Source organism: Vulpes vulpes, chromosome 3 (assembly GCF_048418805.1).
Source record: "Vulpes vulpes isolate BD-2025 chromosome 3, VulVul3, whole genome shotgun sequence".
Lineage (NCBI taxonomy): Eukaryota > Metazoa > Chordata > Mammalia > Carnivora > Canidae > Vulpes > Vulpes vulpes.
The window spans coordinates 53,231,367-53,256,833 of record NC_132782.1 but is presented as its reverse complement, the minus strand read 5'-3'; the positions used below and the strand labels follow the sequence as shown (position 1 = coordinate 53,256,833).

At 48.3% G+C, this 25,467-nt stretch overlaps 1 protein-coding gene and 1 long non-coding RNA gene across 40 annotated transcripts in view; one reads left to right on the top strand and one right to left on the bottom strand.

Annotated features, from left to right (window-relative positions):
• Positions 1–1,886, bottom strand: part of LOC112926306 (uncharacterized) — a 102,435-nt gene extending 100,549 nt beyond the window's left edge. The window contains exon 1 of the long non-coding RNA XR_012000415.1: positions 1,682–1,886. This is a non-coding gene — a long non-coding RNA (uncharacterized lncRNA). The remainder of the gene's footprint in view (positions 1–1,681) is intronic.
• Positions 1,206–25,467, top strand: part of LPP (LIM domain containing preferred translocation partner in lipoma) — a 657,925-nt gene continuing 633,663 nt past the window's right edge. For 4 of the 39 annotated variants that reach the window (XM_072752454.1, XM_072752433.1, XM_072752447.1 and 1 more), the window contains exon 1: positions 1,816–1,936. The gene's annotated coding sequence lies outside the window, so the exon portion shown is untranslated. Of the gene's footprint in view, positions 1,358–1,768; positions 1,937–1,981; positions 2,108–4,475; positions 4,860–5,221; positions 5,292–7,746; positions 8,108–25,467 lie in introns of those variants that run through there. The other 35 variants (XM_072752462.1, XM_072752441.1, XM_072752422.1 and 32 more) reach the window with 23 other exon arrangements.

Here is a 25,467-nt window from a genome sequence, read left to right as displayed (position 1 = left end):
TGGGTTTGCGGAAATGTGGAAGACAGACTAAGTGAATTGTGTTGTAATAGGATCTGATCTCTTGAAAACCCTAGGAAAAACTCTTTTAAGAGCTCATATTTCCTATTTCAAACTATATGAGTAGCAAAGAAAAAAAAAAACTCATTACTGCATGGCATAGATACCCTTTCCTTATCTCTGCTTTTTTCGATTTCTGCAGGTGTAGATGGGAAATTAAGAGGAAGAGAGAGAGAGATTAAGTAACGTGAACTGAGGGATGTCTGAATTCAACGGCTTTGCACAAAGAAGGTGCTCAAGAAATGGTAAGTGCAATAACCTGTGTCTCTACGTTCACTTCTTAAATTCGGGGTTGAAAAATATCCCTTCAAATGCAAGAGGAAGCAAGTTCTGGAAGTTTCATGAACAGGTACTCCATCCAGGTCCAGGGATGGGATTTCGGGCCTGCTGGGAGTCAGGGCCTCCTCCTTGGGTGGAAAACACCTCCCCCACTAGTCATGTGACTTGGCTGGGTGGGGGGAGGTGAGTTCCTGAGCTACCTAGCCCTTTACTTCGTGCAAATCACTTTACCTGTTTTTCATCCTGAGATGATAAAAAGGACTACAATTTATCTCACCTAACACAAAAACCTAATAAACCCGTGAAAAAGCACTTTTATGATGTGCTGAGGTGAGGGATTATTATTTTAGGTACCAGGAGGCCAGAAATAGAAAGAAACAAAGTCTACAGCCTTGGAGTGCCTTCCAGGCACTAGCTGCTGAACATTACAACCTTTTGACAAAGTAAATGGTGGTTTTCATGGTTGCTCATATTTACAAATGTCAGAGGGGGAAAAAAAAAATCGGACTCAAACCTTCCAAGAACAGGCTTGCCTCTATTCAAACCAGTTCACCCAGTTTACAGATTTTTTTTTTTTTTTTTTTTTTTAAGCTATCAGTGCACAGCAAGCTTTCTGGGCTTCCGGACAAGGCTGGGAAGTAAATGTTAAACTGCTGGGGTTCCTGTGAGCACAGGACGGAGAGAGATGCCCCGAAGCAACTGAAGGTCACCGCCACTCAGGGCTCAGTCAGACCCTTCCAGGAACTGGCTGGGGGGCCAAGGGAAGCTGGAAAGCTCTTCACTGGGTGGTCCGCACGGGCCTAAGGACAGGTGGCCTGTTTGCCCCCCGCCCCCGACAGCTCAGTGGGGCTAGGCCCGGCCGCAGCGGCGGGATCGAGGCCGCGGGCTGAGCATCCGGGGCCCGCGCCGCGGTCTGCGCGGTGTGTGACCCTGGGCGAGTCATTGGTCTTCCCGGGCTTCGGTTCCGTCCCGTGCCAGGTGGGCGGGCTGGGGGGTCGAGCTCGGCGGGCTCCGCCATCCGGTAGGTTCCGAGTCTCCAGGCCTCCAGGGCGAGGCTCGGGGCTGGATCGCGGGAGGCGGTTCCGCGGCGGGACGTGCCGGCTCCGGCTGCGCGCCCCCCGCCGCGCTCCCACGGCCGCCGGGCCCCCTCCTCTCCTGCAGCCCCTCGCTCGGCCCTTGCTCCTCCGCCGGCCGCTCCCTCTTGCTCGGTGCAGGCAGAGCCTCCGCACGCCCGTTCCCCTCCCCCGCTCGCAGCGGCCCGCGCCCCCCCCCCCCCCCGGAGGCGGCTGCCCCCGCGCCCACCGCCCGCCGCCCGGCCCCCCCGCGGCCACTCGCGCTCCCATACCTTACATGGGCAAATGCGTGCAGGCAAAGTCAGGAATTCAGGCCCCTGACGTCAGCCTCCAGCTCTCAGGGCACCGCACGGGAGCCCGGGGGAGGGGGTGGGGACGGCGGGGAGGGAGGAGGGGGAGAGGCACCAACCAGCAGCCGCTCCAGCCCTGCCGAAGTTTCACTTTTTGTCTGTGGGTCCGCTCCCGGGCCCCGCGAGCTCTCCCGGGAGAAGTAGCGCGGCGGGAAGGGGCGAGCCGGGCGCCGCAAGGTAAGGGCGGGCTGCGCGGCGGGGCGCGGGGCGCGGGCGCGGGCCGGGCGGGCGGGCCGGCGGGCGCGGACAATGGGAGGGGGAGTGCCCGGCGCCTCCTCCTCCGCCCGTGCCTCCGCCTCCAGCCGCCGCCGCCGCCGCCGCCGCCGTCCCGGCCGCCTCCTCCCCGAGGTATTGTTGCAAATCCTCCTTCCCCCCCCGCCCCTGCGCTCCGGGCGCCTCGGGAACCCCCGGCCCTGCGCGGGCGCGAGCGCCTCCGGGGCCGCGGGAGCGCGGGGCGCGGGGCGCGGGGCGCCGGGGCCGCAGGGCCCGCGGGGCGGAAGCGCCGGCCGCCGCGCAGTCCCGGGGCGCACGCATGGGGGAGTGGGCCCCCGAGCTCCCGGGAGCGGCGGCCCGGGGCTGGGCGGGGTTGGCGCCCTCCGCCGAGCGCCCCCTGCCCGGGCCTTTCCGGGCGCCCAGGGGGCGGGGCCACACCCAGCCCCGAGCTTTCGCGGAATCTCAGTTGTCACCGTGGAACGGGCCTAGGAGCGCGGTCCCTCGAGTGCCCCCATTTCACAGGCGGCTCAGTCGAGGCCCAGAGAGGAGGAGGGCCTCCCCGCAGGGGCTCCCCAGCGGCCGAGCCTGATGGGCACGGACGGCCCCCAGCCCCCGGTTGTCGGACTCCCAGCCCCCCCCCCCCCCCCCCCGGGTCCCGGGCGTGCGCGGCCGGGGAGGCTGCTGGGGCGCAGGCCCTGCCCTCAGGGGGCGCGCAGTCACCCCAGGCGCCCGCGGCGACCCCAGACCGGAGGCGCGGGGGCCCGGGGAGAGGCGTGGGCGCGGTCCTCAGCTTCGGCCCCGTTGGGGGGGCCGCGCCGGATCAGGGCTTGGGAGGATAGGGGAGGGGTCTCCGGAAGGCCCTTTGGCGGGGGGAGGGGGCGGGGGGCTAGAGAATACGACCTAAAACGGAGAGTGGAGATGAAACTGTGAATGGGACCGGTTGGGCGGAGGGGCGCGGAGACGAGGTGAGGGGCGGAATGGTGCCTGAGCACCGGACACGGCGACGCCTTTGGGACCTGGACTGCTCGGGAACTCGAGGCCTCTGGCTTCCCTTTCCCTTCCCCGGGGATCCCCTGCCTTCCTGCCCCCAACTACAAAATGCAAACATTTAGGGTCATCGCTGAGCTACTTACTTTCCTAAGGGGACTCCCTTAACTTTGTTTCCAGTCCTTTTCAAAGTTGCTTGCCTGCTAATGAAACTCATTCTCACCACGGTGTCAGTGACTTAATGATGGCTTAGCTTTCCCAGCACTTGTGCCTTTTAAGAAGGTCTCTAAGTACAAGGAGGGAAGGCGCCTAACTGTCCTCCCCCCAATTCCTCACCCTACCTCACTTTTACAGGTAGGAAAACAAACATAATGGCCCAGAGGAGGTGGGTGCTAGTTCTGGAGGTGGATGGTAGGGGGAGGGGCATAACTCAAAATAGGGTTCTCTCCACCCCACAACCAGCCTGCCTTCCTTCCAGGTTAAAAGGGGTCAGTTAAAAGGAAGAGCGCGTTTCTTGCCTTTAATCTTTCCAAGGCAGTCCCCCATCCAAAACACCCAGGCTTTTATCGTCCTGAATGTAGGTTCTAGATGGGAGATGAGTAGTTGGGGTTAGCTGTCCTAAATGGTTGAGGGCACCCCTTTGGGTCAGGCATTCACCAAGGCTCCTGCTCCTTCTAACGTGGGTGGGCCTAGAGTTGGCTTTGGGGATGATCGGAGGGAGGAGAAACTGAGTTGCAGAGCTGGTTACCGTGGCTGGGACTGAGTAGGACCCTCTTGGTGGTGACATATTCTGGGGGGGAAGTCACTGTTCTGGGAAGGTGGACAGTCCCAGGCAGTGGTTGGTGGCGAGGAGGCTTCATTATGAAGGGAGTTTGGATGTGACTTGAAGTCCTCTTTTGAGGGTTTTGATCACGCTGGGACATGATTGAGAGGGGGAGGAACTGGCATTGGGAAGCTTCCTGCTGCCCAGTTCCAGCGAGAGGCAATAATTTGGCCTAAGAGAATTCTCAGTGGGTGTTCATTCATTTTCTTGGCATATATTACTGAGTACTTATTATGGGCCATTGGCAAATATGAGAAATTTGTAGCAGGTTTCTGTATTTTACTGAGACAAATAAATTTTATTTCATCAATTCTAAAACACACTTCACATTTTAATATGACTGAAATTGGGTTCTTTTATAATCACAGATGTGTCATAGCTGAGCAGTTTTTCATTCTAAGTTGATAATGGTACATCTTAACAGTTGATGGTTAGATTTGATAAAATTTGTTCATTATACCCTTTATGAATGTGCAAGGCTCTGCACGTTATTAAACAGTTTCCCATCAGATATTCCGTTTCGATATCAAAAAAATCCCCTGAGAATTGTGTCTGGTGACACTCATCTGCATGCGAACCTTTGCCCAAGGTCACACGGCTAATTAGAGTTGTGCTCAAAATTACAGCCCAGAACTTTGACTCTTGGTGTTAATATGTGACTTTATTTTACTGCGAACCTGGCCCCAATTAGTTGGGAACAGGGAAGAGTCCGATTGGATTTGATTTCAGAACTATGGCTTAAGATGCTGGGCTGAGGATGGGTTTTTGGTCAAGACGGAAGATGCCTGGTGACATGGTAAAAGCAGGGGATGGAGCACACAGCTAATTTTTACACAGAAAGGAGAAGAGCAGTGAGTGCATGAGGTTCACAAGTTCTGGAACTGGCTGGCCTGCCCGTGAGGAGCACCAGTGTGTGTATGTGTGTGCACGCACGCGTTTGCACGTGCTGTCATAAGGGTTTGTTTTAGCTGCTCGGCACTGAGGAGGGTCGACTTCAGGGAAACAACCACAGAGGGAGTGGTGTCTGGAGACAATCTTTAGGGCTAAGTAGGACTCACCCGCGTGGAAGAAGCCCAGGTAGGACGCAGATGTGTTGGGCATATGCGGTCATAGGGAAGGCTCATGCACGAGGCCTTGTTTTGAATGAGCAGCACGAAGAGGGCTGTGGGAAATGGAAGTTTAAATTTAAATTTAATTTGCTAAGTAGATTTAAATTTATCTTGTAGGCTACAGGGTCATTACATGCTTCTCTAGAGATTGACTTGAGAACAAGCCGGGGTGGGGGTTCTGGAAGCATCCCTGGGATTAGGGATTTGGGTGGTAATGCAGGAAGCACATTTAGTGACTGTTTGAGCGAACCTGAGACTTTGACCCTGTCAGTAATGAGGAGTCCTAGCTGAGTGTGTGCATTGGTGGGTGGGTAGGTGGGTGTGCGCCGGTGGGGACGTCTGGAATGTGGTGTTGGAAGGTTGTGCCTTGCTGGAGGAATCCCAGGTGAGGAAGGAGGAGGTAAGGCTGTGCTGAAGCTGCTCTCTGGGTGGAAGTCTGTGGGCTGGAAGTTGTGTGTGAGGGAGAGGTGAGGCAAGGGAGAAGGGAATGGAAGCGTGTTATGGGAGTCTGGTCCACACTTCCTGGATGCGTGGTGCGAGTGGCTGGGGTGTGCGTTCCTTTGCGGGTCACAGAACTGAGACAGAAGGCTGCCTTAGTGAGGAGGACTTCACCTCTCCTCACGTTCTGTGAATAGGGTGGGCGGGTGGCAGGAGGCTTAATGGGATTCATGCTTGGCAGCAGGTAAGCCACAGAATTGAAGCTGGAAAGCGTTAATCTTTTTTTTTTTTAAGTCATTCTTTCTTAATAATAATAGTAATAATAACGTAATAATTATTTTGATGATATCCTGAGTGCTTCCCATGTGCGTGTGTAATTCTCATACTGATTGATTAAAGGAGACTTTATGATTATCGGTCTTCTTTTGCAGATGAGAAAATGAGCTTTTGGTTAAGTTAGAGGTCACACAGCTGCTAGTGGCAAGGCTAAGTTGCAAGCCTTTACCTGAGCTATAGCTTCTTCACCATTCTCTGTGTCCATAGAATGGCAAGTGCAAATCAGTGGTGTTTTCCAGGGTTCTTCCTTGGAATACAATTGAGTGCACGTGCACTGGGCCCTGTGGTTTAAGTGGAGTTTAAGTGCACAGTCAGGGGTTTAAGTGCATGAACAGGCTTCTCATTTCCCCATGGTGCTTGCTGCCCAGCTCTTCTCTCTTAAGACACTACCATCCCCTCTACCCTTTCGGTGTCTTCTCTCCCCAAACCCAGCCGCACAGAACAGAGCCTCTCTAGCACACCATCTGCACCTCTCCCTACATCCTTCCCTCTTTGGCCCTCTGTCGTATAAGGATTTGATGTATCCCTATAGAGAGGCAGTTGGGGCAATAAAATTACAAAGTAGGGAAGTGAGGGAGGGTCTTGATCCCTGACATTGCCCTTGACCTGTGGCTCCTCTGGATGTCCACAGTGCTGGATGTCCTCTGCACTTGAGCTGAATAGCCCCTGTTGGATCCTTCCTACCCTTCCTTGGGTCACACACACTCCTTCCTGCAAGATGGCCTTCTGGCTCAGGACTCTGAGGCATCGATTCCAGTTCTTCCTGTTATCTACCTGCCTCAGATGGGTCGTTTGCATTTCTGTGACTCAGAGATAAAGGCATTTTCAGGTGAGGAGACAGATGCTAGAAATGGCACTCGGTAAAGTAAACAGGACCTTGGCTATCTCATCTTTGAACCCCTCTGGTCTCTGGTGCTCTGAAGACGTTCAGTACTGGCTGTTAAATGAATGAACAGCATTTACAGACACAGTGTAGGCACCAGTCACCAATTGACTTTATATGTTTGTTCCACTTTAAAATAAGCTCCCCGAGGATTTCAAGAATGCCTGCTTTGTTAATGGTCATATACCCAGGCCCAGAAGAGTGCCTGTCACATGGTAGGTGCTTTGGAATTATTGGTTAGATGAAGAAAGAGATCGATGTAGTTCACTGCAACTACAAGATAGTAGTGATGGGAGAGAGAGACTTTGGCTCACCCAGAAGCTTGGGCCTGTGGAGTCAAAGGACTGGGTGCAAGACCACTTAGGCCGTAGCTGCCACAGTGGCATTGGGCAGTCCTGCTGTCAGGGTGAAGACTAGAGCCTGGGAGTGTAGAGGGGAGTCTCTCAATGCGCCATTCTAAGGGTGAGTGCATTTACAGCTGCCCTTTCAGTTTTCCTTCCATAGCCAGGTGGTTGTATTGACCTTGAACCTTCCTTTGTTTCCTCCATCCCTGCCTGTGCTGTTCTGTTTGCCTGGTTGCAGGCTGCCCGGAGTCTCTGCCTGTTGTAAACCTGTGACCCTTTAAATTCAAGGCCCAAACCCACTTTGTGCCATGAAGCCATTCCCGGGCTCCTTGCCCCCTTGTCCTCACATATATGTGTGCTCACATACACCTCAGTATCTTGTATTCAGTGAAGCTTGGGGGATTCACGTGTGCCAGGCACAAATACTGGATTCTGGCTGCCGAAGACAACCCAGGCTCTGTCTCTACGGCTCTTTATTCCAGTATAGGAGAGAGACTAAAGTAGAGCATGGTAAGGCCCTACCAGAACGATGAATGAAGGAGAACTGAGAAAGGAATGACCCACCACCTGAAAGAGCAGGAGAATGCTCATGGAGAAGGAGACATTGGGTTGGGTTTTGACAAGTGAGTAAGAGTTCATATGGTGAACAGGGGTGGAAGAGTTTTCCAGATAGAGGGAGATCTAGGTATAGTCCCGAGGCCTTAACGTGTTTGGTGAATAGAAGTGTGTGTTTGGAGCTCATGGTGGAAGGTGGGGCTGGCTTGGGAAGGTTAGGTGTGAAGGGATGATGGCAGTTGAAGGGGGGCAGGAGGGCTTTTATTACTCTTTGAGCCAAGAAGAGCTTTGGTGGATCTGTGTTTCAGAGAGCTCTAGTGGCAGAGCGGTAGCAGGTCAAACCCAGAGGCAGGGAGCCCTTTAGGAGGCTGCTGATAAGTTCCAGGGTGGGTGATAGTGGGTCTGTACCAGCCCGGCAAAGAAGAGAGGGAGCAAGGGATTTCAGGAGCTGTTTGCTGTTAGAATCCTATCAAGCAGTTTAGTTCCTACTCTTGTCCTTCTAAATATTTGCCAGCTTATCAGCCTTGGCTGGAAAAAACTTCTATGTGACAAAAGCTTATAGGCAGTAGAAGCAGCAGCTGGGAGCCAGCAGCCAGTTCCTGCCTTAGAAGCGTGGGCTGGGCCTTCGTGGCTAGAGCAACCGGATCCCTCATTGTACAGGTGAGGAAACTGAGGCCCTGGGAAACGGGCATACTGCTGTGTCACATCCTTGTCAGCTGAGCTGGAGTTGGGCCACAGCCCGTACTCCCAGGCCAGATCTCTTTCAACGGTGCTTTTTTTTTTTTTTTTTTTTTTAATTTTATTTTATTTCAAAGGTGTTTTTGATTCTGTGTCTGCTGAGCCTGGCCTGACACATTGGTCTCTGCCCTAACTCCACCCCCACCCCCAGGGCTTTGCTTTGGAGAATTTGGGAGGGGGCATAACTTGGAGATCATTGTAACTGGGCTTGAACCTTGTGCTTTGCACTTTGAAACAAGGTGATCAAGGTGGTTCACTTTGAGTGGGTGTGTGGTTGAGGATTGATTTCTTTTACTGCTGTGTATGCCCTTCTTTTCTTTTCTTTTCTTTTCTTTTCTTTTCTTTTCTTTTCTTTGGGGAACCAGGGTTCTGACTCCATGTGTGTGACAGCCCCCAGCCACACCCCTCCTAGTTCCCTTTCATTTTTTACCTATTTTTTGCTTGCATAAAGGTTTTGAGGCTACCAGTATTAGATGCATTACAGGGTAGATGCTCTCGTTTTTCCCTTCCCTGTTAAACCTACCCCGTCACAACCTATCCCACAGAACCCATTAGCATTGCATTGCCTTCATAACACTTTTTATGTGGCAGATGCATTTTACAATCATTTTTATTACTTAGCTCCCAATTGCAATCCAAGAGATGGGTCAGCAGGGTCAGTCTTGTCTTGGAGAGTGTGGGCAAGAATTCAGGGATGAAGAACCTTCTCTCGGGGTGCTCTGCTTTAACTGGCAGAATGAGAATCAGACTCCCTTCTCCAAAGCTCTAGTCCTGTTCCTTACCTTTTTGCAGATAAGCATGAGAAATTGACTGGGAAGTCCTTAGCAGACCCTATACACAGGCATGAAGCTGTTAGTATTATTTCACTGTGTGCTAATTAGTATTCGCTGTCTGTGTCTCTGATTTTGGAAGGCAGCTGAGAACCAGGTTGGAGACCCCAAACCCTGAAGATCTGGGCTTTGCCAAGCTATCATTTGGCGTTATCATCACCAAACATTTTTGGTGTTTGAAAAGTAAAGACCTCTGTTTGCACCACCCACTAGATCACAGTGCTGTGACCTTAAGCACATTCTGGAACATCTCTGAGCTTCGGTTACCTTCAAATAGAGATCTTCTATCTCAATGCACTTGTGAGAACCAGAGGAATTTCTGTAACAGTGCTTTATAAACCATAATGCAGTGTGCACATGTGGCGGTTTCTGGTGCTCAGCACGGGGTCTGGCACACGGCAATGATACCTCACCCTAACGGTGAAGATGGTGGGATTTAGACCCAGGCAGCTGCTCCAAGTTCAAATGGTGGCTGTAGTGCTTCCTGGGATGGTCCCAGGCGTGATTTACTTGACTTAGTCATTTTTAGACTTCTTATTGGTGAGGGCATCACTATTGAGAGTAGTGCACCCTGCAAAGTGGGCTGAGCGCTGCAGGCAGCCATGGCTCTTCCAGGCTGTGTGACTTCCCTTCTTCTGTTGCAACCATCCCACATTCTCATGGGGTTTGTGTGCTGTTTGCACTTCTGGGCCCCTGCAAGGTTTGCTTCCTTTGCAGGAATTGCATGTGTCATGGCCTCACTTCAGAGCCCACTGTGGCTAAAATGGAAAGCTGGTATGGAAGAGTGGTGCTCGTCCTCCCTTAGAAGCTTGCGTGGGAACTGTTCATGGTGCAGGTCAGCAAGAGGATCAGGACAGGGTGGGGTTCTTTCACTGACCTTCAGGAAGTGTGTTTTGGCCTTATTCCACCCCTAGAATGGGCACTTTCCCTGCCATAGCCATTGTTAGCATTCCTTAATCACTCAGGCCATTAACCAGCAGATAACTGCCATGTCGAAGAGCTTTGGGAGATAGAGGTACCCACCTCCTTAGGAGAAGGTGGCTGTGGGCGGATGTAATGTGAGTTTTTTGGCACCGTTAGGACACCACTTTGTGGATGTTAAGGGATTCCTGTCCTTAATGTTAGCCTCGGTTTCTTGTCTGTTAAAGTGGCTGTAGCAACTGTATTTGGCTAACAGGTGGAGGGACTGAACTCTCTGGCCCGCCCAGCCCAGCCCCGGTTTGTGTCTGTGTCCTAGCGGGGGACTGCTAGTGACCCCCTCACTCCCCAAAGTGTTCTGATTTGGAGGGTAGATTGTATGGTTGCCCTACTTGTAGGTGAGAGTCGAGGGAGTAGGGCAAGAAATGGGCATGAGGCTAGGCCCATCATAGTGACTCAACAAATAGCCACTGTTTTTGTTAGAAGAGATGCTACACGCTCAAGAAATGTTGGTTCAGTGAACTACTTTTGTAAGGTAAGGTTTGAGGATTTTAGAAGATGTCAAGACTGCAGGCATGTGGGCTCTATCAGGGTCGATAGGAACATGTTGATGCCTATCAGAATGTAAGAAGGTTTTGCCACAAGGGTGGTACAGTAGATGACGGATGGGGTGTGCAAGTGTACTGAATGTGTGTGGGAGCTTGTTGGAAGGACTGGGTCTTAGGTTAGATGTTGGAAGACAGGAGGCATGCAGTGGGGCAGCTAAAATTGCTCTGGCTATTAAAGCTAAAGAAACAAAATTGACTCTCTGTCCATGTCTATCCTCGAGCTGGGTTTTTGAATCATTAATTTTTCCATTCATTGGCCCACCTTGATAATGATCTCTGACACAACTGTGGAAGCCCAGTGCGGTACTAAATTCTGTGCCAAGAAGTCACGAGTGGAACCTGCACTTATCCTTCCTAATGAATTTCCACTGAAGATGGTTCTTAAGTTCCCAGGAAGAAAAACAAAAAACTTCGTTGGCACCTGGAGCTTTTGTCTTGTTTGGTATGAAAACGAATCATTTGCAAGAAGTGCAGCAGGGAGTTGCCACTAACAGGGCGGGGTGTGTGTGCCCTGACTCGTGGGAAAGGCAAACTGAAGGGATCTGGAGGGTAAGCAGCACCTTTTCTTAGAATGAGGTGAAAGGTAGGTCAGCTTTCCAGATGTCTGGCCATTTCCCAGCTGGAAACCTCTCTTCTTGACCACAGCCTTGCAGCTTTACTTGGGGGAATATTAGGGTTCCAGTATTGACGGTGAGGCAGGACCCTAAAAGATACATTTGTCCATAGATCTGGTGCACTCAGTACTCATTCATTGGATACTGTGCCGGATGTACTTGTGAATGAATGAGTGAAATTCTGGTCTGGGTTTTGGGGATGGAAAACGCATGCAAAAAGTATTTGGTGGTTCTCATTGGATGGTGACTGACTCTAGGGACCTGGGGGAAACTTGACAGATGAAGAGACTGTCATTTAATTGGATTTCGAAAGATGAGTGGGAATTTGATGGGCAAGAAGAGCAGAGGGCAGTTAGGTAAGGGAAATAACATGGCAGAGACACAGAGGTGAGAAAGTGCACAGTGTCTTGGAAAATTGGAGTTGTTGGGGATGGACCATCTAGTACAGAGGCCAGAGAAATGAGGGTGAAAAGGTGGGGTGGGGCTGAGATTGAGAATGGTCTTGATTGCTAAGGGGCTGAGGCTGCACTATGAGAGGAGTATCTAGTAGGGGGCCCTGTGTTTTAGGAGGATCATTGGCTACAGTGTGCTGGATGGGGAGGGAGGGTATTAGTCATGGCATCGTGTCCTGTAGTAGTCCAGAGGGAAGCTGAATTGGGGTCGAGGCCTTGGACGTGCGTGGATGTTTTGCAGGTTAAGTAGAGGCCCCTCAGTCTTTTCATTTAAACAGGAGGAACCCAGACCTTGAGCAGGTAAAGCATGCAAAGTCCATAGCCCTGGTGCCAGCATGACCTCCAGGTGATCCCACCCTGTGCTCATTGTCTGTAGAAGGGTGACAGAGTGCCTGGTTGTGGAGATAGCTGTTTGTCAGGGGGAAGATCTCCGTTCCTTCTTATCTTTTAAGAATTCCATGAAATCTCTTAATTCTGGATGGGATTGGTTCTTTCTAGAGTTATCGAATCCCTAATCACTGGAGATATTCAAGCAGTAGCTGATTGGAATGTCAGTGACAACTCAGGTATTGATTGAAGACTTGTCACAGAATGTTTTGGAGGTCTGCCAATCCTGACTTCTTTTTCTTATCCATCCCTTCCTTCCTTCCTCCCTCTCTCCGCCCCTCCCCTCTTTCCTCCCTTCCTCTCCTCCTTCCTGGGAGTAGCTGCTTGTAACCATCTTACCCGGGGGTCCTCTGTCCATTTGGCTTCTTAGGATCCTCTTAAGCTAAATTGGATAATGCGCAGAAAAAGTTGAAGATCGATGATTAGGCACTAAGAATGGTGGGCTGTAGTTCATGCAGAGTATCCAGGGAATGACCATTTTGGTGCTGATAGGTTAATATTCATTCACCAGGGAGATCTTTAGGGCCTGGACTGGCCTGCATGATCCTGATCAAAAGGGAATACAGTTATGACTTTATACCAGTTGCCATTTTTATAGGGCCTTACTGTGAATCTTATGTTTTCCTATGAATTACAGGTAGATCCTCACAACAGTGCTGTGTTATTTACTGTCCAAGTTTTACTGATAAGGATCTTGCAAGAATTTAATAAGTGTTTGTTGAGTGAATGTATGAATGAATGGATTATATAAACTAAGTAATAAATGAGAACTTGAGTTTTAAGAATATGTTTAGTAATGAAAAAAGCAAATTGAACTCATGTAAACATTAATCAGTGCGTTATCAAAAGACAAAAAGAACTCATTAAGAATACCTTTACTCAACTACATTAAAAAAAACACACCAAAATACCTCCTACCGAAACTCTTTCACCTGAAAACTTCTCTCTTACCTCTTATAAGACCGCAGTCCTAATCTTAACCCCCACAAACCATGTGTCCACTTTTTTGTATGTGTACAGCATTTCCACTTAATATTATTACAAAAAAGTCTTTTTTTTTTTTTTTTTGGCCTGGGCTTTATAGTCTGCATAACTAAAGATTTGTTGAAATTGATAGATCGTGCTGTAAATATTACCTGTGTGGACAGTGGGATAGTTTTCAGCTTAAACAAATTAAATGCAATTCAGTATGTTAAAAAATTGCAGTGTAAACATCAGTGGACAAATAGCTCTCATTTCCTTCTACATTGTGTCCTAAAGACAACTATATGTTTTTGGCACTTCCACTTACCTGTGACAGTGATTGCCATCTTGTCCCTTGCAGTATGCGTTTATGTGAATATTTTTCTTTCACATGCTCTGGGATGCAGTAGAAAATGCATGGGCGGTTGGAGAGGCAGGTTTGGGTTCACATCATGGCTCTGCCACTTGTTAGCCATGATAACCTTGCATTGGTTCCTTAGCTGTGTGAAAGGGGGTAATAGTGCGTTCCACGTAATGTGGTTGTGGAGGAATTCTGTGGTCAGTGTAGTAAAGCACCAATACCTGCCATGTGGTGCTGCTGGGATGTGTTATATCTGTCCCCTTTCTCTCTGTCAACCCACCAGATGATAAGACAACCAAGGTCTTTTCCCTGTATTTCCTTGTAGAGCGTGCCCCATAGCAGGTAGACCTTTACCAAATGTTTATTGGCTTGCTAAACAAGTTTTAGGCTCTTTGAAAGGGCAATTATCAGCACAAAATACTGAATATCTCTAATACTTTTCATACCAGTTGCCATGTAGCCTCCGGCAGAGTCATTAGCAATGTGTGAGTCTACTTGTTTCTCTATATCTTCACCAGTATTTAATTTTATAACTTGCATTTGTCTTTGCTAAGTTAATATGTAAGAAGTGGCATTTCATTATTCTTTTAATTTGCATTCTTTTAATTACTGAAAGAATTTCTGATGTAGTGGTTTAGAGGACGTATTTTCCTCTTATGTGAATTGTCAAATAGCAGTATTTAAGTGGGCTAGGGAAGCTTGGTGTGAAGGAGCTAAGAATGTTTAGTGTTTTGCATTGTCTGTTCTTTATTTATATATTCATTTATTCCGTCAGTCAGTGTGTTTTGAGCACCTACTACACGCCAGACACTGTTCCAGGGACTACACATACTAAAACATAGTGAATCAAGTATGTGATCTGATATCCAAACTCCTCATTTAACATGTGTGGTATCTGAAGCCTCTGGAAGAGAGAAGTTTATTAACCAGTGCTGTATAGTGCTCAGTAGCAAAGCCAACCATTTCTTTTCACTGTGATTTCATGTGTTCTACATCAGTAGCCTTTTAAGCCATAGAAACATCCTAGAGATTTCAGAATTGTGACACCTAAATGACATCCCCAAACTTTATCTACATTGAGAAAGCAGAGACCTGATTTTTTTTGTGTAGGAAATGCGATCACTTGGTTCTTCAGTCTTATATATATATATATAAACTCCTTCCTAGACTTTTTTTTTGCCTCTTACATATATGTTCATTCTTAAATGAATAACCTATTAAAGGTGCCTGGCTGGCTCGGTTGGTTAGGTGTCCGACTCTTAATTTTGGCTCAGGTCATGAGATCGAGTCCTTTGTGAGGTTCTGTGCTTAGCGGGATCTGCTGGAGAATCTCTCTTCCTCTCTGCCACTCTCCCTGTCCCCCCCCTCCCCAAATAAATAAACACATCTTTAAGGCAGGACTAGAAAACAAAACAAAACAAAACAAAAAAAACCCAATCCATGCAGTTTGGGCCAAGTGTGAACCTTTTGGACGTGTTTTTGGTAAATGGAAATAACAGATGACATATTTCTCTATCAAATAAAATAGTCAATTTAGATTTAATAAGGCAGTTCTCTTCAGGTAATAAAAATTCAACTAACTTGCCATAACTATCTTGTTTAAAGTCAATTAAGAGCCTCATATTCCTTACTTGCTGGGTAAAATTTAATAGAACTTCAGTTAAGCATTTATTGCTTATTTAATTCAAAATTAAGTTAATCACCACAGTTGGTAACAACCACTGAGTATTTAATTAACATTCAGCAAACTATCTTATTAAGTCTAAATTAGATACAGACAGGTCTTGTTTATCCCCATCACTCTGCAAACACCATCTCCCCACCTCCCACCCCAAAGGGCCTTGGGTTTTCCCATGGCTTTCCTCTTCTGATTTGTCAGCTTCGTTTTCTTCTGGTTGGTACCAATGTGGGCAAAGGAGAAGGGAAGGAAGTAGGAGTTCATTGTGTTATGAGGACTTCGGGCTTAGGGCAGAGGTGAAGAGTTTCTGTTCCATCCGTACTGTTTGATTCCATTCTTTAAGGATTACTGAACACCTTCTTCGTGAAAGACATTCTTGTAGATACTTAGGAAGATCTAGAGGAAGTTACATTGACATATTTGGCGTTATTTTCTCATCTTAAAAATGAGATGATTAGGTTTAGTGCATTCATTTCACACATATTTGTTGACCTCTAGTTTGTAAAGCTCTTTGCTGTGTGTCGGGATGCCATGATGATTTGGAGACGGTCCTTGCTTTCAGAGAAGACACACAGTCTAGTAGGAGAGGTGTGGTAGCATAAATATTGGACAAGATGCTGAAGAGTCTTAGAATGATGTGATTCTGTGACGTACTATTTCCTCAAGTCTTCAGACTGTTCTATGAGAAAAAGGTCCTAGAGCCAACTAAGTTTGGTAAAGTCCAAATTAAACAAAATTAAATGGGTACCTTTACCATGGGACTCTCTGGGCCCCATACCATGACATTTGTTTCTCAAAGTTATTTGATCAGAGCGTCCCTATATTGTCGCCCTCCTCTTTTATTTATTTATTTTTTTAAATCCCTCTAGGACAAAGCATAGTGTTTCAGTGTGCTTTGGGAAAAGCTACTGTGAGCCATGGATCCTGTCTAAAGCGTCTGAGCCCAGGAGTGGTTGGAAGGGTTGGAAGTTCTGTGTATGGGAGGTATGCTGCCACAGTGGTTGATGTCAGACATCGAGACGTATGGCTACGGCTGAGGGTGTGAAATCAGAGCAGGAGGGCTGGGCTTGTGAAGGAGGGACAGTTGTGTAAGCAGAGGGGCCTGGAGGATTGGCAAGAGTCACCAGGAATGGGACAACTCTGAAATTCGGATGTGACTGGCTTGGTTGAGATGCCCTTAAGCCATGGACACAATTAGGACTGCTATTCGCCATAGCCTAAACCTGGAGAGGTGAGAGGCAGCAGAGTTTTTGGTGCAGAACTCTGCTTTAGACCGTGTTCCAATTGAGTGACTGCCCATCCGCACAAGCCATCGTTTCTGTAAGGCGTGACCCTTGTCTGGGCCAGAGCCTCTTGTCTGTGAGTCCTGGTCTTCCAGGAGTGAGTCAGGGCTCGTCATGGATAGCTTCATCCCAGCAGGTCTCATTCCCATGTACCCTATCACATATCCTTTCTCCTTCTTCCCGTCCTCTTATTCTGATGAGTCAACCATCTTCATTTTTCCTTCTTACTCTTTTGTTTCATCATTTTCATCTAAGGTGAGCTACCTTTTTATATTCTTCCTGAAAAGACATCTGTTTCATTTAAAATGATGCTACCAGTTTTCTCATCTGCAGTAGCAACCAGCAGATGGAAACATGCTAGGTAAAGTGGAGGGCAATCTTCAAATCTGATCCATGGTATCATGGAGATCTGACCTCAGGCTGTGCTCCTTACGTCCGTATCTTATTACCCATTTCTGTATGGAAAGGAGCACAGGCAAGGAATGGGGAAGATCAGTGTTGTCTTTCTTTCTTTCTTTCTTTCTTTCTTTCTTTCTTTCTTTCTTTCTTTCTTTCTTTCTTTCGATTTTCTTTATTTTGGAGAGAGAGAGAGAGAGAGAGTGTAAGCAAGCAAAGGGAGGGTAGAAGGGGAGGGAGAGGGGTAGAAACTCAAGAAGACTCCACATGGAGCATGGAGCCCAACACGGTGCTTGGTCTCAAGACCCTGAGATGATGACCTGAGCTCAAATCAAGAGTCAGATGCTTAACTGCCTGAGCCTCCCAGGTTCCCCTGTATTTCTGATTCCATTTTGAGTACAAGGTTCCCCAGGCTGAGCCTCAGTTTATCTATCAATGAGACATTAGACTTAGAGCCCTTTCAACTAAAAAATTGTTGAGTGTTAACAATGGTTGAGTCAACCCAAGTTGAAGTCAACCTGGATTATTTGATCAGATGTATATCTTTGTGCCTGGCAACACAAGGAAATGCTCGGTGAACGTAGTTCCATGGCCATAGGTGGTAGACATTCAGTGAACATTGGTTCTTCAATACCCTGCCTTCTTCTGGACTCATTTTCTTTATATTGCCTGTTGCTTTTTTATTCTTTATCTTTCTCCTCTGCCCTTCAGGCTTCTCTCTTCTTTGCCTACACTCCCTCTGCTGTATTTTCCTCCCATTCCCCAGCTGGATAGCTCCCTCTATCCCCATCTCTTCAGGTATTCATTTTTCCCCTTCTGGCTCTGCCCACAGAGGTTTACACTCTAGAACTTTCTTTCTTTCTTTTTTTAATTGTAATTTTAATTTTTTAATAATATTTTCATTGATTTATTCATGAGAGACAGACGGAGACATAGGCTGAGGGAGAAGTAGACTCCCTGTGGGGGGAGCCCAATGCCGAACTTGATCCCAGGACCCTGGGATCACACCCTGAGCTGAAGGCAGATGCTCAACCACTGAGCCACCCAGGTGCTCCCAGTCTAGAACTTTCTAAGGACAAATGGTGACAATGGTGGGGTATATTGGGGGGGGGGGGGTGGTCTTGGCCAGCTGCAGATCTTTCCAGGAGATTCTCTATTCTTCAGAATCATATCTTTCTTGACTACATATTGTATAATGAATGAGACCAAATCTTGCCCTCAAGGAGCCCAAGGAGGTGAGAAGCTGTCTGACTTTTCTTTGACACTTGCTGGACATCAAAGCCAGTGAAGTACATTACAAATCAGAGAGGAGGTTTTCTTTCTTTCTTTTCTTTCTTTCTTTCTTTCTTTCTTTCTTTCTTTCTTTCTTTCTTTCTTTCTTTCTTTCTTTCTTTCTTTCTTTCTTTCTTTCTTCTCTTTCTTTCTTTCTCTCTTTCTTTCTTTTCTTTCTTTCTTTCTTTCTTTCTTTCTTTCTTTCTTTCTTTCTTTTCTCTTTCTATCTTTTCATTCTTTCTTTCTTTTTCTTTTCTTTTCTTTTCTTTTCTTTTCTTTTCTTTTCTTTCTTTTCTTTTCTTTCTTTTTTCTTTTCTTCTTTTCTTTCGCTTTCTGAAATGGGCAATGCACTCCTGCGTTTTTGGCATGGATTCTCAGGGATCTAGGAAAGCTAGTTACCTGGAAAGCATAGGCTTGTTTTGCCCACCATGAAAAGGCAGCTTCAGGGGCACCTGAAGTCAGTTAAGTGTCTGACCTTGGCTCAGGTCATGATCTCAGGGTCCTGGGATGGAGCCCTGTGTGTCGGGCTGCCTGCTAAGTGGGGAGTCTGCTTCTCCCTCTCCCTCTGCCCTTCCCACCACCCATTTTCTCTTTCAAATAAATAAATAAAATCTTTAAAAAGAAGGGAAGAGAAGAAGCAGCTTGCGTGTTTCATTCCACCATCCACCTGGACAGACACTTTGGCGTTGAAAATGTCAGCAGGCCGCCTGGCAAGTGGCAGACCAGTGGGCCGGTGGTGCAGATCACCTTGAACGATATGGCAGGGAGCACAGGACATAGCAGAAGCCCCGAGAAGTCTTCCCCATGTGGAGAGGCCATTGGTAATGGCAGTGAGGTTTGGTTCTACTCCAGGAAACATTTTCAAAAGGTAGGAATTTACCCTGAGGGTTCTTTTGCTTCCTCTTTGTATTAAACACGAAACTCACCTTTCAGTCTTGGTGATTGGTCCTTTGGATTTCCCCAGTTACATATGCCTACTTGAAAAATCCAGAAACGTGTGGAAAGCTTTGATGTGCATAGTGCTTTCGAGCGTGGGCTCCAGAGCTGGACTGTACCCTGCTCGTACCACTAGAGCAGGCTCTACCACTAATACCCTACTTGTTACTTCCGTTCGTACCCGACCTGTTCAGGCCTCTGTTGCCTCGTCCGTAAAATGGGAATAACAAAATTGTCGATCTCCTTGTTGTGAGGATTACATGAGTTAATACTCATCGAACCCTCAGAACAGAGCCTGACACGTGCTAAGTCACCCATTCAATATTAGCTACTGTTTTTGTGTATTATCCTAATAGTCAGAAAATAGTGATTTGGTGAAGATATATTAGAGATGAGGGGATTTTGGGGGTCATTTTTTTAAAGATCTTGTTTTTAAATAATCTCTCCATCCAACGTGGGGCTCAAACTCATGACCTTGAGATCTAGAGTGGCTCGCTCTTCTGAATGAGCTAGCCAGCAGGGCACCCTCCTGGATCATCTTTTTAAACAAACTTTTAACTCTGGGATAGCTCTAAGTTTACAGAAAAGTTGTAAAGATCGTACAGAGAATTTGTGTCTACCCCTCCTCCAATTTCCCTGATTTTTGGTGTCTTGCATTCTCATGGGCCATTTGTTAAAACTAAGAAACTGATATAGGTACTTTGCTATTAGCTAAATTCCAGACTCTGGATTTCACAAGTTTTCCCATTAACATCCTTTTCTCCAGGATATAGTCCAGGGTAGCACATTGCATTTCGTTGTCACATCTCCCTCACCTAGAATGGCTTTCAAGCTTACATCTTTTTTGACACCAAGGGAGGGGACTCTTGGGTGGCTCAGTGGTTGAGCGTCTGCCTGCCGGCTCAGGTCATGATCCCAGGGTCCTGGGATCGAGTCCCACATCAGGCTCCCTACAGGGAGCCTGCTTCTCCCTCTGCCTCTGTCTCTGCCTCTCTCATGAATAAACAAATAAAATCTTAAAAAAAATTAATAGCGAGAGAGGGATTCTTTATGGAGAAGCCTGTTAGAACCCATAATGTTAAGCAGAGAAACTAGAGCTGCTGGGGATGAAGTGGGACAGAGTGGGACCTACCTTTGTTGCCCTCTTCCGCTTCTGTGATTTGGAGGAGCCCTGGCAATGCGAGACTTGACTATCACCACGGTATGGCCTCCTTGTTTTGGAGGGAGGAGACTGAGGACCTAAAATGGAGAGTTGACAATGCTGGGCGAAGCTGGGGACCTAGGAGGGTCAGGAAAGGATCCTGGCAATGCCCTGATCCTGACTGACCCTGTTGTGGAATGGATGAGTGAGTAACAGCCAGGGACTCCTTCTCTGTAAAGTGGGTTCAGTGGTCAGTGATACGTCACAGGACTTAATGCCCCCAGAGGAGCACAGTTTTACCTTTGTGAAAATTAAGTGAGCCAAGGTGCTACCTTCAGGGGTGGTAGCCTGAAACACAGTAGGTTCTCAATAAATGTTTGAAAAAAGAAGCCCCCAAAATTAGGAAACTTTATCCTGAGGATGTATTTCAAGAAGACTGGGACAAATCACGACGGCACAGAGGACAGTCATTCATAAGGAAATCTGTGATGCTCAGGAGTGGAAGCAGTGTTTGAGTTTCTGATAAGCAGGATATACTGTCTGTTTTTATTCTTGGAGGCTTTTATCATACAATACTACATTATGTTGCAGTCTGACTTTCACACAAATTGGATCCCAAAACTTCTTACAGGAATTAAAAATACAAACTCGTGGGCAGTATGTGTTTTATAAATTACAGAAAACAGTCGTGTAAAGACATGGCATAGTAAGTGTAGTTAAGGCTGCAGCAGGCACTGATACCCAGGAGGGAGACATGGCTGAGGCAGCCGAGAAGGCACGGGGGCCGGGAAGCCGGATGAGGAGAGCAGGTGCACAGTGTGCTGGTCGGTGCCGGGAGAGGTGGAGGGAGGCCGTCTTCGGTGGGGCGGCTGGATGAAGAAGCTGGGGCAGTGGCGACAGTGTGAGTGAGCATCCTGGGGAAGTAAACCCTCTGTCTATCCCTAAGACTTTTTATTTTATTTTATTTTATTTTAAAGGTGTTATTTTTTAAGAATGGTTTTAGGTTCACAGCAAAATTGAGAGGGAGGTATAGAGATTTCTCATATCCCTCCTTCCCCATCCACACACCTAGTCTATCCACGTCCCCCACCAGAGTGGTAAGTGTGTACAGTCGAGGAACCTGTGTTTTTGTTTTTTTAAAGATTTTATTTATTCATGAGAGACACAGAGAGAGAGAGAGGCAGAGACACAGGTAGAGGGAGAAGCAGGCTCCATGCAGGGAGCCCGATGCAGGACTGGATTGAGGGACTCCATCCCGGGACTTGATCCCGGGACTCCAGGATCACTCCCTGGGCCGAAGGCAGGCGCTAAACTCCTGAGTCACCCAGGGATCCCCAAGGAACCTGTGCTGACACATCATTATCACCCAAAGTCCGTCTTGGTTTAGTACATTCTCTGGGTTTTGGACAAATGTACGATGACACATATCCACCACTGTGTCATACAGACTATGTTGCTGCCCTAAAAATCCTCTGTCATCTGCCTCTTGTTTCCTACCTCCAACCCCAACATCTGGCAGCTGCTCATCTTTGTCTCCATGTATATCCATGTAGGATCTTGTAGAATGGGACCAACTGACTTTTGGAACCTCATCCCCATTGCTTTTGCTCACTCTTGCTTCTCTCACACCATTTTCTCAGTTTGGCTGTTCCTGCCATCATCACCCGCTTGAACTGACATTCAAGGTCCAGCACCTCCTCCATGAGGCAGGCCTTGCTTTCTACCTTTTGCCCCTAAGCAGGAAATAATCACTTCCTCCCAACATTCCTTTCTGCCTGGAATCTGGCAGACATATGGCAAATACTTGATGAATGGATGTACGGGTACACAGATGCGCAGAAAGATGGACGGACAGGTTTGACACTGCCCATTGTATGCTCAAATTTAGTTCCTTTAGAATAGGGCTTTAACTTGCTCATCTCTACAACTCCCCCCCCCCCCCCCCACAGTAAGAGCACTGAGAAGGTGCTCTTCTATTCATCCATCCTTCTATCCAACCCCCTGCCCACGCACCCCCCCATCCACATATCTACCTACCCATCCACCCCCAACCTATCCCTCATCCACCCATCCATCCACCCACCCACGCACCTGCCATCCATCCACATACCCACCTACCACCCATCCCTCATCCATCCATCCATCCATCCATCCATCCCATAGGAGACTTTCAAGCACTTTCAGGGTTGTAGCCATGGATGTTCAGTCCATTTGTTGGTATTCTGCATAGAGAAAGTAGTATTCTTTGGGATGTGTTTTTATGCCTGTAAGGTTTGTCTGTAATTTTTCTTTTTCTTTTGACACATAAGGGCTAAGGAAGAAATGGTTTGTTTCGTCTGCACATGTCATCGGTGTTCAAAGCAAATGCTCTCTCATTCCTTCAGCTGGCTTTGTGCTAAAGAGAGCTCACTGGGTTTAGAAAGGCACTGTCTCTCAGGGTATGTGGCAGTTCCTTAGTGACTTGCCTTAGGGATAAATGCCCGTTCCAGTGTTTTGAAAGATGGTGCCAGGATGCCACAGTGCTCCTGGTTGGGCTTCCTTGCTAATGTTTTTAGTTTTATTTTTTAATATAGTGACAGAATGAATACCGCTGAGGTGGTAAATGGGAAAAAGAAGTGCAGGGGAGTAAACTGTCTGTTTCTTGGGGCCTTATGTATTAATCACAGGAGGAAGCATCAGTCACGGCCAGATGAGAGAGCCAGGTGACGTACGTTCATGCCAGGTCGAAATCAGAGTGGCAAAATCGGGAGGAGTGGATGACGTTCTGCTGGGGAAGCTAAAGGTCCTCAGAGCAGCCGTGCTGGAGGATCAGAGACACCGTATAGCGCGGTGCTTCAAACCTAAAGAAGGCCGGAGTCACCCTGGAGGGTGTACCGCCTGACCCCACGCCCTCTGACTCTGATAACCTCACAGGTTGTGCCGAGGCTGATGGAACCACTGACCTAGGCCAGACCTCTGGTTTCTTTGTTTCTTAGAGATGGGGAAGTGAGACCCGGCGATGAGTGGAAAAGACTTGCCCAGAATCACACAGCTTGTCCTGCAAAGCTAGAGTCCAAACCAGGAGTCCTGACTTGCAGAATGTTCTATCCTGTCATCAGAGACAGTCCGGGAACTGTGGTATTTTTAGTTCTACTGCAGAGTGACAGCCCGGTTTCACCAGCTATGCCTGATCTGGTCATAGACTTAGTTTTCAGGGCCTCCCCTCAGCTCTCTCTGGCTATCTTTTCTTATGCAGTTGAACCACATCTGACCACTGCTGTGCCCTAGGAATTGCATTTTTTTTTTTTTTTTTTTTTTAGGAATTGCGTTTGAACTAGAAGCGATGTAGCCCTGTGGTGGTCGGAAGGTGCACACGTCAGCTACTCAAACCTTGACTACATGATGTAATCGTTTTCTCATCTGAGCACGAGGACAGTGCCACCTCCCAGGGCTGCAGGGAAATGCTGAGCAGCCCTCAGTGTACACTCTGGGGGTGTTAGCATCTGTTGCGATCCTTAGTACTAAAGAGGTTAACTGTGGGCCCAGGCTCTCCTAGTAAGTAGGGGGCTTCCTGATTATTGTAGAGGGAAGCTAGCGACATGGCTTCAGGTTTGGAGCACTGGGCTTCAAGTCCTGGCTTTGTTACTTATTTGCTGTGTAGTCTTGGGCACGTCACTGGACCTCTCTGGATGAGATTTGAAGCAAGTAGACTTTGTTTATGTAATAGGGCAGCGTAAGGAGCAAGGGGAAGTAGGGCAATTGGGAAGAGGTGGAGATCTGTCTACGGGGTATGGGTTTTGGGTTGATGGGGAATGAACCTGACTGAGCAGGGGGCCGGTGGAAGGTGCTGGGTCGCCTGAGGCTTGGTGTTGGAAGGAGCAGCAGGCCTGGGGGTGGTCCGGTGATGGTTGACGAGGCCGGCCTGCCTTGAGAGGAGCTTGCCCACAGTCCAGGAGAGATGTCATCACTCCCGTGCCAGGGTCAGTGGAGAGAGAGCCTCCAGGACTGCGAGCGAGGGGTAGTTGAAGTGAGGTGGGTACCAGTGTTGGAGCGTGACTGGGTAATCTGGCCAGGGTGATGGCATTTGCTTTGGACTGGGGCCTCGAGGCACACTCACGGTATGGGCCAGCTGAGTGATAAGACTCAGGATTGACCGTGACACCTTGGTTGCTGGGCTTAGTGAGCAGCGAAGAGATTAGATTAGAAAGGTGCTGAATATGTTGCTCCATCTTTCACGATGGGTTCGGTCTGGGAGAGGCCTGGCTACCAGTTGGGGTGGTCCTGGGGAAGGTAAAGATAAGATCTCCGCAAGTCTCAGTTTTCTCACCTGTAAAATGGGGATCGTACTGATGTTATCTCTTCTGCCTAGTTTAAGGACTGAAGTACAGTTGACCCTGGATAATACAGGTTTAAAGTATACAGGTCCACTTTTTTGAGGATTTTATTTTTTGATAAATACAGTACAGCATTGTAAATGTGTTTTCCTTCTGATTTTTTTTTAATAACATCTTTTCTGCAGCTTTGTTGTAAGAACACAGTGTGTGATGTATGTAGCTTAACAAATACGTGTTAATCGACTCTTTATGTTATCGGTAAGGCTTTTGGTTGTTTTGGGGAAGTCAAAAGTTATGCACAGATTTTTGACTGTGCAGAGTTGGTGCCCCTAAGCCTCGCATTGTTCAAGGGTCAACTGTACTTGTCTGTGGGAAGGCACTTCTTGCTTAAGGGGCACCAGACCAGTGCGTGTTGTCCCTGTTGCAGGGAAGCCCAAAGAGCAGGAGGTGCAGAGATACAGCTGCAGGAGGACGCTGGGAGGTCATCCTAGGGGGGAATGTGACAGCTGCTGCCGTAGAGGGTCAGGGATGCTGGGAGGGTGTGGGGTTTAAGAGCCCATGGAACTATTGCTCAGCTGGGCTCATTCAGTGCATACTCTTCTCCTTTCACAGTGGAGCTTTCGCCATGGCTGGGCCTGGGGACTAGGATGGGGGGACCCTGTGGTACCCTCAGTTCACCAGTGGAAGAGGAGCCAGGTTCTCGTGCTGTTACTTGGACAGAAGTATGTCAGGGCCTTGGGTGGAAGCCCCGCTATGCTTAGAGAGACCTGGGGATTCAGCTCATGTCACCGAAGGGGAGAGCCAGGGAGGCCTGGTGGGAGGTCTGTCCACAGCTGGGGGGCACTCCCCCGTCCCCAGGAGATGCCTGGGCTCTGCAAGCCCCTCCCTGCCCACCTCTCCTCCTTTCTCTGGCTGTCCTGGCTCCCCTCCTCCTGCTGTACCCCAGCGAAGCCCACAACCTGTCTCCCTTCTCCACACACCTTTGCTGGTCTCTGTTGCCCTGGGGGACTACTCTAAGCACTTTGGGGTGGGTGGCCCCTGTTTACTTGTCCCAGCATCTCCTTTTCTTCACGTCGTAACTCCAGACAATCCACGATCACTCTTCCAATATTTGTCTTCTGCCCACTGCC